At 31.3% G+C, this 17841-nt stretch overlaps 1 pseudogene; it reads right to left on the bottom strand.

The window, feature by feature from the left end:
* Positions 1 to 9460: 9460 nt before the first annotated feature.
* The window catches only part of LOC113558392, a 38671-nt pseudogene continuing 30290 nt past the window's right edge, over positions 9461 to 17841 (bottom strand).

Genomic DNA, 17841 nt, shown 5'->3' on the forward strand with positions numbered 1-17841 from the left:
TTAAAAAATAAAAAACAACAAAGAATTATTAAAATGTTTAATTTTAACAAATTTGATTACTTAGAACCCAAGTCACAACTCATAAATATCGTGTAGAATAAATTTTATCAATGGAAAATATTCAATTAATACATTAGTATTATTTCACTAGATATTGTATTCATTGTATTGCACAGGTTGATTTGAAAAAATCTTACTTGTTGATATGTAAATAAACTTAAAAGAATTTAAGTATACTATCAGTTACCAATATATTTATTGTATTTGCCCAATTTTAACAGGATATACTACTTACCATGCACTGTGAATTAACTTTTTGAATTATCATTAATAAACCGTAAAAAATGGTTTAGTCAAAATTATAAAGTATTAACTTTTTAAAATAAAATAAAGTTTATGACTTATTTAACAACTGCTTTTAAATCTAGATAAATTAGTCACAAAATAAATTAGGTAGCTACAAAAAAACCACCAATTATTTAATTTAAGATTTATTTGATTTTTTTAAGTGGTTAGTTATAATGAACCATAATTTACATAATGAAGTTATGTAACATTTTTTAAAAATGTAGGTAATAAAATAAAATTTTTGGCTCTTCCGTGGTATAAGAGCGAGCTCTATGCAAGCAGATCCGGACTAAATTTATGGGGGGGGGGGGCAATACTATGTGCGTATCGTATTTTATCGGCTGCCAAAAATAGACATCCTAAAATTTATCTGTGTGGCAGAGTCTACAGAGAGGGGGCGTGACCCCTTGCCCCTCCTTGGATTCGCGCCAGGCTGAATGATCAAATATCAATACTCACTAGATTCGTTTATATCGAAATCTTAAGTATAAAATATACAAGTCCAATGTATCTTTTTTTTTTAAATATAAAATATCATAATATTATATAAATAATGCTATTCACATACATTTATGGTTCAATATCCATTACAATTCATTTAATAATCATTCAAATTATTTATCAAACTAATATTTCAAAATAGCAGCTCAGTCTAAAATGTCAATAGATATAACATTTCGATTAATGATATAGACACAATTAAATAACGATTAAGATAGCATAAATGCATAATGGTTGTATATTGATGATTAGTTGTTTACACATACGATTTTTGTTTGAATTAGTCATAAAATATATTGTAAAAAAAGGACAATGGTCATTTCTTGGCATATTTCTTCATCGAATAGGTCACGATAAAGATTGTTGACTAATAGCTGATATTGTGTTAAATTTTAATTGAGTGATAAACCATTGAATAAAATAAATAATTTCTGATCAGAAATGTACTTTCAACCTATGTTATAAAGGATATCATATTTTCTATTTATATTGCTATTCGTTGCTATTACAGTAAATGTTTTAAAACTGTCATAGTGTCAACTGTTAAGTAAATAATAATATACGTAGTGGTAAGAGAAGTCTTAGTATGAATAATTTTTTTGATATTTCAAAAAAATTACGTTTAAATCAGAGGCGTAACTGGAATTTTTTGTTGGGGGGGGGATAAATAATAATTTTTAAATTGAGTTATTAAAAATCAAAAACAAAAAAAAAATACTGATTATATATTAACGTTTTGAAATATACTTAAATTAATTTTAATTTTATTAATTCATATTATGTGGCTGTAACAAATTAAGCATATACTAAAGATAATTTTGCAAAAATATAGCTATTGATTTTTAAAATTTTACCCTGGTGCAGTTTACATGTCCCCTTTTTACACTTGATAAAAATTCGGACACGTTTTACATGTGTGATTTTGTATTTATATGTATTTTGATCGCAGTTACAATCCCCGAACGTATTTACTATTTTAAATAACTAAAATTTGTTAGACATATTTAAATTTAAGTATTTTAAAACAATATAAAAAAAAACATCAATGTGGGGTGGGCTAAAGCCTCTTTAGTACCCCTCTCTTAGCTACGACACGGCCTTGAACGCCATTTTATAAATTACGTTATTTTGAATTTGCTCTATGTTATTAGGTTTGAACCTCAGATCAAATACAACATGATATGCGACTGAATATTATAGTTTATTATTATTGCAAATAATATTATACTAAAAAAAATAGTATATAAGCACTGCTCAATAAACTTAATCAGTTCTGATATTAACGTTACAGCAAATAAAATATATTACTTACTTAAGTTATTACTTTCAGTAGTAAAAATGTTAATTGTATTTTTAAAATATAATTATTATCTATCATTATATTTATATATTTTAAATTGAAAAATGCTTAAAAACTATAAGATATTATGCTCTTAAAAACATGCTAAAATTCTGAAAATAGCCAATATACACAAATATCCTCTAAAAAACATTGTGTTGGATATTTGTTGTAAATAAAATATTAAAATAAATATTCATAAAAAAAAAAAAAAAAACGTAATCCATAGTCATATAGGTAAAATATAATTAACTGTAATAGTTTAGCCAGTATTATAACCTATAAACAAAAAACCAAGTATAAAATGAATTGACGTACTAGAAAATTGTGCATATAAATTCTACAATACGCCAGGAAAAATATAAAAATAATAAAATATTCTTTATTCTTCAAAATTTCCAAAATATGTAAAATAAATATAGCATTTAATCTTTAGTAAGCGAAATGAATCTCACATTAGACTTTGTTATGACATAAACAAGACATAGTATACCTATATAATATTTATAATAAAATAAATATGCTAGTAAAAATAATTTTTAAATAAATATCTATTATTATAATTAACATTTTTATTTTATAATTTAATTTTAAAACAAAAGTTTAGAAAGTCCATTAGGACTCATTCTAATAGTATCAATTACAGTTTCTTAATATATTTTAAAATTTCATTCAACATCAATTATTAATATCAATGCTTCCATTGTTTCTTGGAAAACAATTTATCATAACGTTAATACAATATTATTTGTATGCTATATACTATTAAAACAACCAGTGTCTAACTATATTATATTATGTACCATATTGAAAACATACTGTAAACAAGTAAACAATTATTAAATGTTTTACAATTACCTATTGTATTTATTAAAAAATGGAATGGGTGTTGGTTTAAATCTAGTCCATGTTCTTAATTAGAAGATTGGAAGTTTTCAGTTAAAAATTTGTGAATGCTTATTTAAAAGTATTTGTAATATAATTAAATTAAATTAAATAACCGTTTAAATTATTTATCAAATTAATATTTTAAAATAATACATCAGTCTAAAATGCCAACAGATAACATTATTTCGATTAATTATATAGACACAATCAAATAACGATTAAAATAGTACAGTGGCGTAATGGCGTGGTGGATGGTAAGAAAAAAATTTTCCGGGAAAAATGTATAAATTAGAATATTTTAAATAAAACTTATATGATCACTCTGTATAAGTATAATATGTTAGTTTGGTATAAAAAACCAATAATAAAATGATAAAATCTATTATTCACTTAATATTATACATTAATACTTAATAAACTTATAGTTTACACCTAATGAACGTTAGGTTGTTGTGGAAAAACGTAGATAAAATGATGATAAAGTTAATAAAAACGATAATTCTTGGTTTTAGTTTCCACCTATGGGACCGGCAGTAGATTAAACTTATACACATATATATAAATATATAGATTGTAGGCGGTTAGAGCGTAATATAATAAGGTAAAATACTGTGATCTCTTGTATAGTATAATAGTACAACAGGTCAGTATAGGTGTGAGTGTGTGATAGACGAAGACAGCGTAAGTGAAACAGTATTAAACAGATTTTATTTTTTTTTTAAACAAAACTTTAAAATCTAATACAGGAAACATGAAAATTGCGTATGAAGGTTTTTCTATACACAAATATTATTATAACTGTACTAATTTTGTGGAAAATAAAATAGAATTTGAAGATTTTTTAAAAGCTATAGCTCAAAATATTAAGTTAAAGTTTAAAGTTTTATTTAAAATATTTCAATTTGTATTTTGTTTTACTCCGACACTTTTTTTACCGGGACTTTTTTCTGTTTCCCGGCGTGGTAAAGTGTAATGTCAGAGGCAATTGCCCCTGAGATGTTTCGAGTTTTTTTTTTGGGGGGGAGAGGGGATGTAACTCGTGAATAGATTATGCACTAATAGGCACCCGTTAATTTTTTATGATATATAATATTATATTATAGCATATTATGGTTCTATATTGATGATTCATTGTATACACATTGTTTGGGCACCACTTTGGTGACCGTCGCGACGGGACAGCGGGTGTCGAACATTTGTGACTTCTGAGTTTTGACCCTGCCCCAACCTTGTCGCCGATTAGCCAAGGCCGCGTTAACAAGGTGCAAAAGAAGCATTTGCTCCAAGCTGCAAATTTTGAGGGGCGGCAAAACATTTAAACTATACCTATCTGAAAAATAAAATTTTACATTGATTTTTATAAATGGTTTATAAATTTAAATCATTTCAATATTCACTTTGTATTTTTCATTAAAACTTTACTTATAGTTTAAATTGTCTAATTCCTACGATAAGTATTGAACAATAGTACAATACGCATAATTACATGAAACGAATCTAGGAAAAAAATGACATTTTATAAATAAATATACATTTAAATAAATAAATAATAATAAAAATAAATTATATAGATATCATATCGAATAGTATACGACACGACCAAAAACGCTAAATGCAGTTAACTTTAAAATTTCAAATAGGTATTAATTAAGTATAAATATATTATAAAAATTCAATTATATTTATTAATTATTAAATTTCCTTAAAGTATCGCGTATTCACGTCGAACGATCAAGACGTAATTGATGCCTGATGTTTTACAAAATATAGAAGAACAAAAAGTTTATATCCATCTTTATATAATTATTCCTATCGTTGTGACTTTGCCCATCAAAACTACGTAGGTACCTAGGTATAAAATACGATTACATTTTTAACGATAAAATTTGGTTTATCGCAACCCACGTGTATCATTATTCAGTGGCGTATTTACGGGAGGGAGGGGTGGTCCATGGGGTCCGCCCCCACATCGGCTCCATAAATGTGTATCTAAACGTCTAATATACATATATAATATATTATTATATTCTGTGTAAATATAAGTTGCAACTTATAACCACGAAAAATATTTTTTACGTAATCGGGAAAAAAAACGTTATCATAAATAGTTGACACGTCTTGTCAGTTGGAAATCGATAAGAGTATATTACTCTATGGTGTATTATCTTCGGCTGTTAACTTACTAGGCTACTTGGAGGAACAACTACAGAGTAGTTAAAATTGACCTATTCTGTTTTGTATTATTTTGCACATTACCGGTGTCAACAGCAACACTTGAAAGATCTTTTTCAACCTTGAAAATATATAAACTTTTATTTCAACAAGTGTGCTTTCGAATTTTTATGTAATTTAAAAATAATTTTATTTATGACGACAATTATTTTAATAACTTTAACCGAAATTAATGTTTTTAACTTTGTCGTTTTTTACCAACTAACACACGAATCACACGATATTAGTAATGTAGTGTTGCATGAGTAGTTTACGAGTACCTACTCTAGTACTCTACTGTAGTACTCCAGTACGCACTGTTGAAACTTTGTAACTTGTAATTGTTGATATTTGTGTATTGTAAACTATTATAATAAATTATTTACATTTGTAATAGTTAGATCACGTAAAAATAAAAAGAATGAGACTAAGTGTACAGTTCGCAATATGTACAAAATATTAGAAAAAAAAATTGAAAGAAGAAAAAGTTATAGCGCAAACATTACAATTGGACAATTTTTTTAAAAAGCTAGTTTTTTGAAATATTACATATCTAATAATAAAAATATCTTTTATACACAGTAGGTAACCGTCTTCTATTACCTATACATAAATATATAAAATAATAAAGTAGGATTTTTGTACATACTTTGACGTCGCGTATAAAACATCGAAGATTTCGAAGAAGAATTAATACAATTTAAATGCATTGTTAAAGATTTTCCATCAGAAAGAAAATTATCATTTGTTTCATTACATAAATTAATTATTACATCGATTTTAAAAAAAATCGTTTCCAATTATAGAAATAATGTTATGAATTATTTGTACTCTACCTTTTTCAAATGCATCTGCATTTTCACCACTTGGTGAAAGATCGTTTTCTGTAATAAAACGTGTAAACAATTATTTGCGATCATCTTTAATCAATGAAAAAATGTCAAATTTGAAATTTGTCAATATCATGTATTGAATCTGATATGGTTAAAGATATGGAGTGAGAAGAATTAATACATAAATTTACTTCAATGAAATCCAGAAAAAATATATTTAAATAGCTATGAAATAATTTGATTTTTTTTCAATTATAACGATTTTGAATATATTATTATAAATCTACATTATTATAATTATTTAACTTATTAATGTTTACTTGTGTAGTTGTGTTATATTTTCAATTAGAGTTAAATCTTTTTTTAAAAATTGTTTATATATGTGTATTTTATATTTATGGAGGTAAATTATACTACTAAAAAATTTTTTCTGGTTACGAGGGGAGGGGAGAAAATTGTTTGCTCCGTGGCGCTATTGGACACCTTAATACAACTGCGATTAGCGCTGTCAACAACGCAGTGTTAATCAGTCTTCTGTCGTGTTCGGTCGACTTGTATAGTATACGCATTAAACTACACACAACGCCTCTCATCAAAGTCGTTCCGGATCCGTTGTCCGACCACGTTTTTCCGAAACGCCATTTATTATGTGCGGGTTTTTCTATCTTGTGTGTGCTTCCTTATGCTCGATCGTGCGACTCGTAGGTGTCAAAGCCTGTTTCGTTTGGGTCGTTATCATTTAACGCCACCCGTAGTGTCACCACGTTTATCCTCGTGGCATACGGCGTACGCCGTTCTCCCGCAGCGACAGCTTCACAGCATTACTTTGCCAACTTGACCAGTTCCGAACCAGTGTTCGTTCGATAATCTCTGATCGGTGCGATTCTGCTGATGCTATCGCCGAAATCTGCAACCAGTGGCGTAGCCAGGGGGGAGGGGTTGAGTGTTGACTCCTCCCCCCCTTCGAAAGTATTTATATCAAAAATATAATGTTTATTATATAGAAATACGATAATTTGGTCGTGGTAAAATGTATTTTTTTATGCCGTATTCACATAATCTACTGCACTGCCTTGGACGAGTTAAATCACGGCCGCCGAGTGTTGAACAAGCCACTCGCTCGCCTATGTCCATTTATTGATCCTGATGGCATCGTTAGAGTTGGAGGTCAACTACATCACTCGCTATTGACGTATGAGTGTCGGCATCCGATACTCCTAGCGAAACGATCGTACCTCGCTTTATTGCTGTGCCGCCTCTGGCATCGCCTTTACTGCCATACCGGACCACTTGTCGTGACCACCATGATATCCCGACAATTCTGGATCGTTTTGTATATGATCGGTATTACGTCAAGTTAGCAACGAGTGCGTTGTTTGTGTTCGGTTTGATTATCCATCACCATAGCCGATGTTGTCCGATTTGCCACCCGCTCGTGTCCAGCAGTGCCGCCCGTTTGCTCGCCGGTCCATTGCAAGAAACTCGCCTATGGAAGTCTCCATCTTACATATCGCCGTTTTTGATTTTTTTGCGGTAAAAGCGTGCTACCTGGAAGTTGAAACAGAGTTATCAACGACCGCCTTTCTCGCGTCATTCGATTGTTTTGTCCCTCGGCGAGGTGTACCGTCGAACATCTTCACTGATTACAGCACCAATTTCGTGGGTGCCGACAAACAATTAAACGCGATAATCAACAGTCCGGAGGGACAAGTCACGTTGGATGATTCACACCCACACTGGACTTGGTATTTAAACCCGCCAAGCACCCCACATTTTGAGGGTTTGTGGGAAGCTGCGGTGCGCACCATAAAGAGATTATTGGCTCATGCCATTGGAAACCATTAATTTTCATACGAAGAGTTCTCGACCAGTTCCGAACCAGTGTTTGTTCGATAATCTTTGATCCGTGTGATTCCGCTGTTGCTATCGCCGAAATCTGCAACCGCTCGTCATCGGGGCCTCTGGCCGAGTGTGCCATCCGTGGTCCGTCACTTATGGGTGAGCCAGAACCGCAGTGCGTCGTCAAGACTGCCGTGAGAGTTCGTGTGTTGTCGCCGTCATCCGGTCGGTTAGCAATTATGCTATCCACCAGGCGTCAGTTATCACCATTGCGGTTATCAGATAAGCTATTATAATTTTTTTTTTTGTTATTTATATTTTTTACTTATTCGGCGTTATGTTCCATATAGTATATATATAAATGTATTGTTAGGGATGATCATCCACCATAATATTGTTATAAGATTTGATTTAATTGTTTGAAAATAACACAACCTGTTTTTTTTCCATCGATTAACTTTAGTTATTTATTTCTCCTACTTTTTCTTTTAATTCCATAGGTATATTGAATATGCGAAAGTTGAATCACAGCCTAAGCCACATTTTACTCTCTCTCACAGAATGAGTTTTTTTAAATTTTATTTACAAATAGAGTGTCAAAGAACAATATAATTTATAATCACCAATAATTAATTATTTACTTTCTGCTCTCTCCCAGCAAAAAAAAATAAAATGGGACTGAGGTAGATAACAAAAAAAAAAAAAAACAGTTAAACCCTAAAAATATGTAAGTAATAATAATAGATTAAACAAAGTATCAAAATATGAAAAGGCTTTATTCATATTTTTATTAAACAAAAATAAAAATAAAATTATTTTTTTATAAAAACTCTTAATATAACTAAACCCCATTGAAATTATTTATACGGGGTGATTCTTTTATCATAAAACACTCATTATTTTAAAAAGTATTTATGTTTTTGAAAACATTTTTTTACATGGTTTCGAGTTGTTAAAAACACTACGTTTTTATTAAAAAATTATTTTTTAAATATTTTTTATCCTTTTATTTTATTAAGTTTTTTACTTTTTTGAATAACAACATAGAGTTTTAATTTCATATTCCGCAATAGAATAATTTTCTGAGTGTTTTGATACATAAAACTTAAAAAGTTTAGACCAGCGGAGTAGTGGAAAAATATTTTGCGTGGTGACCCAGTACCACTCCACTCTGCTAGTAAAATTTTAAGATACGTATAACTCATATACTAAAGGTCCTAAATTCGATTTTAATGTATCAAAATACTCAGAAAATTATTCTGCTTTGGAATATGAAATTAAAACTCTATGTTGTCATCTAAGAAAGTAAAAAATTTAAAAAATACAAAGAAAAAAAATATTTAAAAATTTAATATTTTAATAAAAACATAGTTTTTTTAACGACTTGAAACTATGTAAAAACTGTTTATTTAATATATAAAGGTAAGTTTAGGATCGAGTCTTTCTGATGTTTAGTAATAGACCACATTAATTTATATGCATTTAATAATAACGGTGATTTAAATAATATATTAGTACCATTCATGAATGTTCTCATTTGACCTGATGGCCCCTTAACCAATTGATACTGTTTGTTACCAAGTAAAATAGTACCGCCTTCAGCTCCCCGAAGAGAACTGTTGGCCAAGTATTTGTTATTCTGAATTGCTGACTTGAATGACACAAATGCTGGTGTTCTCGTTGTAGTTTCTGACGATGATGCTGTTACTTGAACCACATTATTCTTGAAAATAGCTGGCTTTACAACAACGAATTTTTTGGTGGTATCACTTTAGGAATAGAAGATTCAGAAGAAACTTTCGTTTGTAATGAAGAAGAGAATGATTCATAGTAAGTATGTAATGATGGTTTCGGCATAGTCGAATATTTTTATAACTGACGCCTGGTGGATAACACGATTGCTAACCGACCGGATGACGGCGACAACACACGAATTCTCCTGGCAGTCCTGACGACGCACTGCAGTTCTGGCTCACCCATGTGTGATGGACCACGAATGGAACTCACGGCCAGAGGTCCCGATGACGAGCGGTTGCAGATTTCGGCGATAGCAACAGCGGAATCACACCGATCAGAGATTATCGAACGAACACTGGTTCGGAAATGGTCGAGTTGGGCAAAATAACGCCGTGAAGCTGCCGCTGCGGGAGAACGGCGTACGTGGTATGCCAAGAGGATGAACGCGATAACACTACGGGTGTCGTCAAATAATAGCGACACAAACGAAACGGGTTTTGACACTAAACCAGTCGCACGACTGAGCAAGAGGGAGCACACACAAGTGTGTTGTGAAGTGAAAGAGAGCGCCCGTGTGATCCGTCAGCGTGTGTGTTTGGGCGGGGATTCGATAGTGGCGACGACAGACGGCAGTTGTTGCGTCTGGACGACATCCCTTCAGATCGCCACCCCGGTCAGACTGTTACGCTGAAGTTCCCGCAAACTGTCGTCTGATCAGTGATCACGGAACTTCTTCAAGTCGTTGGCGACCCGATACGTTGTGGTGTCGTTTTCGTTTGTGTTTTTTTTTCGACCGACAGCTTACCGAATTGACGTTAACATTAAAAAAAATTATATTTCTTGTTTGGATATATATGACAACTCGATCATTTAACGTTTGCATCACTGCCAAGACAATATCGTTACAATTCTAATTATAAATGTATATATGTAATTTTTTTTAAACGGTTTTTTTTTGTTCCGATTTCCAATGCCACACCAAACGAAGATGAAGAATTTCGACAACTCGCATCGCAAGTACAATGGATAGGTGATGCTCAGAACGAGGATGCATATGTATACTAAAAGATATGTCGATAATTTGGTATACAGGGCCATTGTATGCAAATCTGTAGTTCAATGTAAACAACTAACCGAAGAAGACATACAAAATCTTAAAGTTAGCTTACTTAAAAATAAAGGATGATACACTCAAAAACAATAATGTATCCAAAGAAAATAATGTATCTGAAGACAATAATCTATCTAAAGACAATAATCTATCCAAAGACAATAATCTATCTAAAGAAAGCAGTACATCTAAATGCGATGAAAGTGCTAAAAAAAACCGAAGGTGGATACAAATGGAATAGATGTTTTGAAGTTAGTATAATTTAGAGAAGGCGAAACTGATAAATTTAAATCACAATTCAAGTCTTCATTATCACCCAATAAGAAAATCGCTTCTACCAGTAATAATAAAGTACCTATGAAAATTGATGGCAAAGAATCTACAACATCCGCAAATTCTTCAGCTAATTCTGTAAAATGGCTTCAGGTCGTTGATTTTAAGAAAATGATAGATGAGGATAAGCATACACGGCACATAAACGATTTTTGGATATAAAGCCCAAAAGTATAACAAACAGCGCCAAAAAGTCAGTACTTTCTGTTAAAACCATCTACTAGTGGATCTAAACCCACGCAGAATACCAAACAAGTGGTAGTTTAACAACTTGGAAAAAAGTTCAGTTAAGGAGGGATGTGACAGAAATTCAAAAAGTATATAGGAAATACTTTAGCAAATCCATACAAGCACCATTGTGATTATTGCCAATATACTTAACATTATTTGAATGTTTAATAAACATCACAAAGCATGGTTGGATGAATCTTTTAAGAAAAAATCTGAAGCTGAAAAACTCAAAGAAAGATGTGATACCAACCGATTACACAGCAGACATAAAAATATTCTAGAAGCAAAATTGAAGACCAGTTTTTTACTAGTCGTAACATCTTTTGATGAACTTGATTTTGAACTGGCATTTAAATTTTTTTTTTTTTTTGAGTAAATTAACTGTACTTAGAGATTTAGATCAGCCATAATTCAGAAAAGGCAGCATCTTCAAAAATCTGGTTCTTTTATTACGGAATAGCTTAAAACGATGTTCCAGTCAAAGTCAGGACTGTATCGATTTAATAAGTCTAATTGAAGACAGTCGAGATCTTGACCCCGGAATCACTGATCGCATGGCGTTGTTTTTTGTATCAACAGTAAACAGCCGGGATTATTTTCAAATGTTATTGGTTTCGTTCCCAGTAACGAAACCAATGAAGATCCAGAAGTATTAATCGATAATGCTACTCTTCAATGTTGCAAGAATTCAAAGTTTTAAGATCCATCAACTGTACAACGATCCGTGGACAACACCAAAAAAACACCAGTGACAGAAACTATTAAAAATCGTACCACCCCGGATGAAACAATTCAACGTTCAGTGCTTACCAAAAATCTTAATGAAACATTCCAACAAATTCCTGTGATAAATACTAAAAAGGACCAAACCATTGGTAATGCCGCAGTAGAAGCAGATCACTCAACGCATGCTGAGACGTGAAATCACATTTCTACGTTTTGGAAAATATTAACATCCAACATTGAAAAATATACGACTATGCCGAAACCACCACCACATACTTTCTATGAATCATTCTCTTCATTACAAACGAAAGTGTTTTCTGAACCTTTTATTCCTACGTTGTTGTAAAGCCAGCTACTTTCCAAAAATAATTTGGTTCAAGTAACAGGTTAGGGCTATCAGGTCAAATGAGAGCATTCATGAATGGTACTAATCTATTATTTAAATCACCTTTGATCGTTATCTAAATACTATGCAAGAAGTTGTAACATTCTGCAACAATAATGTGCAGTAGTTGTACAACAATGAAATACTGTTACCATAAGCCAACGACGCGATTGGTATGATAAGCATATAAATGAATGTGAACGATTAGTAAACATCAAAAAGTATCGAACCTAAACTTTCCATTATATGTACGGGTTGATTATTTTATCATAAAACACTCATTTCCAAAAAGTATTCTTTTTGAAAACATTTTCACATAGTTTCAAGTTATTAAAAAGACTACGTTTCTATTAAAAAATGTATTTAAATATTTATGTTTACTATTTTTTTTTTTTTACTTTTTTGCCCAGCGGTATAAAACTCGGACTTAAAGAAATACTTTGGATAATATTAGCGACATATACTGTTAATATAATTATAACAATAATAATTTTACAACATCTTAAAAACCTCATGAGGATGCCCCGACGTTCGTAAACGTCGAGGGTACACATTACAACCATAACTTTGAAGAATAATTTTTTTTTATTATATAGAAAATAACCAATTGATACTGTTTGGTACCAATTATTTTTGGAAGTAGCTGGCTTTACAACAACGTAGGAATAAAAGGTTCAGAAAACACTTTCGTTTGTAATGAAGAGAATGATTCATAGAAAGTATGTGGTGGTGGTTTCGGCATAGTCGTATATTTTTCAATGTTGGATGTTAATATTTTCCAAAACGTAGAAATGTGATTTCACGTCTCAGCATGCGTTGAGTGATCTGCTTCTACTGCGGCATTACCAATGGTTTGGTCCTTTTTAGTATTTATCACAGGAATTTGTTGGAATGTTTCATTAAGATTTTTGGTAAGCACGGAACGTTGAATTGTTTCATCCGGGGTGGTACGATTTTTAATAGTTTCTGTCACTGGTGTTTTTTTGGTGTTGTCCACGGATCGTTGTACAGTTGATGGATCTTAAAACTTTGAATTCTTGCAACATTGAAGAGTAGCATTATCGATTAATACTTTCTGGATCTTCATTGGTTCGTTACTGGGAACGAAACCAATAACATTTTGAAAATAATCCCGGCTGTTTACTGTTGATACAAAAACAACGCCATGCGATCAGTGATTCCGGGGTCAGATCTCGACTGTCTTCAATTAGACTTATTAAATCGATACAGTCCTGACTTTGACTGGAACATCGTTTTTAAGCTATTCCGTAATAAAAGAACCAGATTTTTGAAGATGCTGCCTTTTCTGAATTATGGCTGATCTAAATCTCTAAGTACAGTTAATTTACTCAAAAAAAAAAAAAATTTTAAATGCCAGTTCAAAATCAAGTTCATCAAAAGATGTTACGACTAGTAAAAAACTGGTCTTCAATTTTGCTTCTAGAATATTTTTATGTCTGCTGTGTAATCGGTTGGTATCACATCTTTCTTTGAGTTTTTCAGCTTCAGATTTTTTCTTAAAAGATTCATCCAACCATGCTTTGTGATGTTTATTAAACATTCAAATAATGTTAAGTATATTGGCAATAATCACAATGGTGCTTGTATGGATTTGCTAAAGTATTTCCTATATACTTTTTGAATTTCTGTCACATCCCTCCTTAACTGAACTTTTTTCCAAGTTGTTAACTACCACTTGTTTGGTATTCTGCGTGGGTTTAGATCCACTAGTAGATGGTTTAACAGAAAGTACTGACTTTTTGGCGCTGTTTGTTATACTTTTGGGCTTTATATCCAAAAAATCGTTTATGTGCCGTGTATGCTTATCCTCATCTATCATTTTCTTAAAATCAACGACCTGAAGCCATTTTACAGAATTAGCTGAAGAATTTGCGGATGTTGTAGATTCTTTGCCATCAATTTTCATAGGTACTTTATTATTACTGGTAGAAGCGATTTTCTTATTGGGTGATAATGAAGACTTGAATTGTGATTTAAATTTATCAGTTTCGCCTTCTCTAAATTATACTAACTTCAAAACATCTATTCCATTTGTATCCACCTTCGGTTTTTTTTAGCACTTTCATCGCATTTAGATGTACTGCTTTCTTTAGATAGATTATTGTCTTGGATAGATTATTGTCTTTAGATAGATTATTGTCTTCAGATACATTATTTTCTTTGGATACATTATTGTTTTTGAGTGTATCATCCTTTATTTTTAAGTAAGCTAACTTTAAGATTTTGTATGTCTTCTTCGGTTAGTTGTTTACATTGAACTACAGATTTGCATACAATGGCCCTGTATACCAAATTATCGACATATCTTTTAGTATACATATGCATCCTCGTTCTGAGCATCACCTATCCATTGTACTTGCGATGCGAGTTGTCGAAATTCTTCATCTTCGTTTGGTGTGGCATTGGAAATCGGAACAAAAAAAAACCGTTTTAAAAAAAATTACATATATACATTTATAATTAGAATTGTAACGATATTGTCTTGGCAGTGATGCAAACGTTAAATGATCGAGTGTCATATATATCCAAACAAGAAATATAATTTTTTTTAATGTTAACGTCAATTCGGTAAGCTGTCGGTCGAAAAAAAAACACAAACGAAACGACACCATAACGTATCGGGTCGCCAACGACTTGAAGAAGTTCCGTGATCACTGATCAGACGACAGTTTGCGGGAACTTCAGCGTAACAGTCTGACCGGGGTGGCGATCTGAAGGGATGTCGTCCAGACGCAACAACTGCCGTCTGTCGTCGCCACTATCGAATCCCCGCCCAAACACACACGCTGACGGATCACACGGGCGCTCTCTTTCACTTCACAACACACTTGTGTGTGCTCCCTCTTGCTCAGTCGTGCGACTGGTTTAGTGTCAAAACCCGTTTCGTTTGTGTCGCTATTATTTGACGACACCCGTAGTGTTATCGCGTTCATCCTCTTGGCATACCACGTACGCCGTTCTCCCGCAGCGGCAGCTTCACGGCGTTATTTTGCCCAACTCGACCATTTCCGAACCAGTGTTCGTTCGATAATCTCTGATCGGTGTGATTCCGCTGTTGCTATCGCCGAAATCTGCAACCGCTCGTCATCGGGACCTCTGGCCGTGAGTTCCATTCGTGGTCCATCACACATGGGTGAGCCAGAACTGCAGTGCGTCGTCAGGACTGCCAGGAGAATTCGTGTGTTGTCGCCGTCATCCGGTCGGTTAGCAATCGTGTTATCCACCAGGCGTCAGTTATCACCTACCGCGGTTATCAGATAATGTATTATTATTTTTTATTTTTTTGTTATTTATATTTTTTATTTGTTCACTCTTTTGTGCCATATAGTATATAAATGTATTGTTAGGGATGATCATCCAACATAATATTGTTATAAAATTTGTTTTAATTGTTTGACAATAATTAAACCTATTTTATTTTTTTGACCAGAACAATTTGTTGTGTTATTTATTTACTATAATGGATAAGACATCATTACTCTCCTCCGTCAGAACTCATATGGATATATATAGGTATAATTAAATATTAATAATAAATCATATTAGTAAAATACATTTTTTTTAAGTTTTTTAGCACATATTTGGTACTTACTATAAATCAGGGCTTGGAACCAAAATTAAAAATACCGGTATTTTAATCGAAACCGTACCGTAACCCTTTTCGGATTTTCTTAGGAGCCGAAACCGATATTTGTCGACGGCAATTTTTTCGGTTTTTTACGGTTCCAAATATTTCAGTTAAATATTAAACTATTTTATATATTTAGGTAATAAATAATATTTTTCAATCATTAAATTCTGGTGATGTTGTAAATGTATGCGTGTATTTATGATTTTATATTTCTATAATTTAACGGTTTCAGCAAAATATAAATATGAGTAGTTACCAAAATGTATAAGTATAAATTATTAACTAATGATTATTATTGTTATTCGTCGCCTCACCGGTTGTTTGTAAAATTCTATGACATAACCTCTATAATATTATTACTTTTTGTACCGTTTGATAATAAGTTAATTGACTAATAGCATATAATAATAATAGTTAACAACATAAAATTCCGGTAAAACGTACATGTCCCCAACCCCACTTATTCAAAATGTGACGTTTTTATTAAGTCAACATTTAGCAGTCATTTAGCAACAATTTGCAAGCATATTTTCAAAATTTCCAAGTCTATTTTTAATCGAAAAAATAAAAAACTTAGGGACACATGTCCCACCCATATCATTCAAATCACATTTTCAAATTTTCTTGAACCATCATTTAGCAGCCAATTAGCAACGTTTTGCATGATAATCGTCGAAATTTGCAAACCAATATTTCGTTGGTAAAAAACGTTTTCGAAATTCGCGCATGTCTCCAGCCCCACCCCGTACCCAAATATTGCGATTTTTCGACCTGAGATTCATGTCACATTTTTAACCAAATAATATTTTCATTTCATGGTCGTATTTTACTCCAGTTATTAATTGTTTTATTTAATAAGGCATCATTTTTTTTATTTATTCAATTAAGAATAATTTATCAAACATAGATGATATCTAATTAGAATAAATAAACTGTTTAAATCTAGAAAAGTTAAATAAAAATTCCAAATTAAATAAAAATCCTAATTAATAAAAAAAATCTATAATACATAAAAAAAAATCTTTATGATCAAAAAAACCAAAGCTTAGCAGTTAATGATTTTTTTTTTTAACTCAGTTAAGTTAAACATGTTTAGGTTCAATTAAATTCAGAGTTAAGTTAATAGACGTGTTAATATATCAATTAAGTTTAAAGTTAAGTTAAGTTATAAGTTAAAATTAACTTAACTTGTATTAACTCGTTAGTGCACAGCTTTGTAAAAGACCTAAATTTATAAAACTGAAATAATTTATAAAAAAAACTGATTAAGTAGATTAAAATAAAACGTTAAAAAATGCTAAATTAATAAAAAAATCATATATAAATAAATATTATTTTTATGAATAAAAAGCTTCAATAATTAAAATATAATATATAATTATTGATTAAAAATTCCAATTAAATAGAAATACTTATTTCCATAAAAAATATCCTACTTTAACCAAAAAATGTTGATACTAGTTATCAGCTACTTATTTGCTTGAATTCGCAATGGAATTTTTAGAATTCTAATGACGTTGGTTTCCCCGAGATTATTATACAAGAGGATTTTTATGAAAATTAGTATTTTCTATTTAATTGGAATTTTTTAATCACAAAAAAATATTTTTTATAATTTTACACTTTTTATTTATTTGAACTTTTTGAAAGTTGGGGTCAACTTCACGACGTATTAAATCTCAGGTATGTTTCTCAGGTCGAAAATCG

This window comes from Rhopalosiphum maidis, chromosome 3 (assembly GCF_003676215.2).
Source record: "Rhopalosiphum maidis isolate BTI-1 chromosome 3, ASM367621v3, whole genome shotgun sequence".
Taxonomy (NCBI): Eukaryota; Metazoa; Arthropoda; class Insecta; order Hemiptera; family Aphididae; genus Rhopalosiphum; species Rhopalosiphum maidis.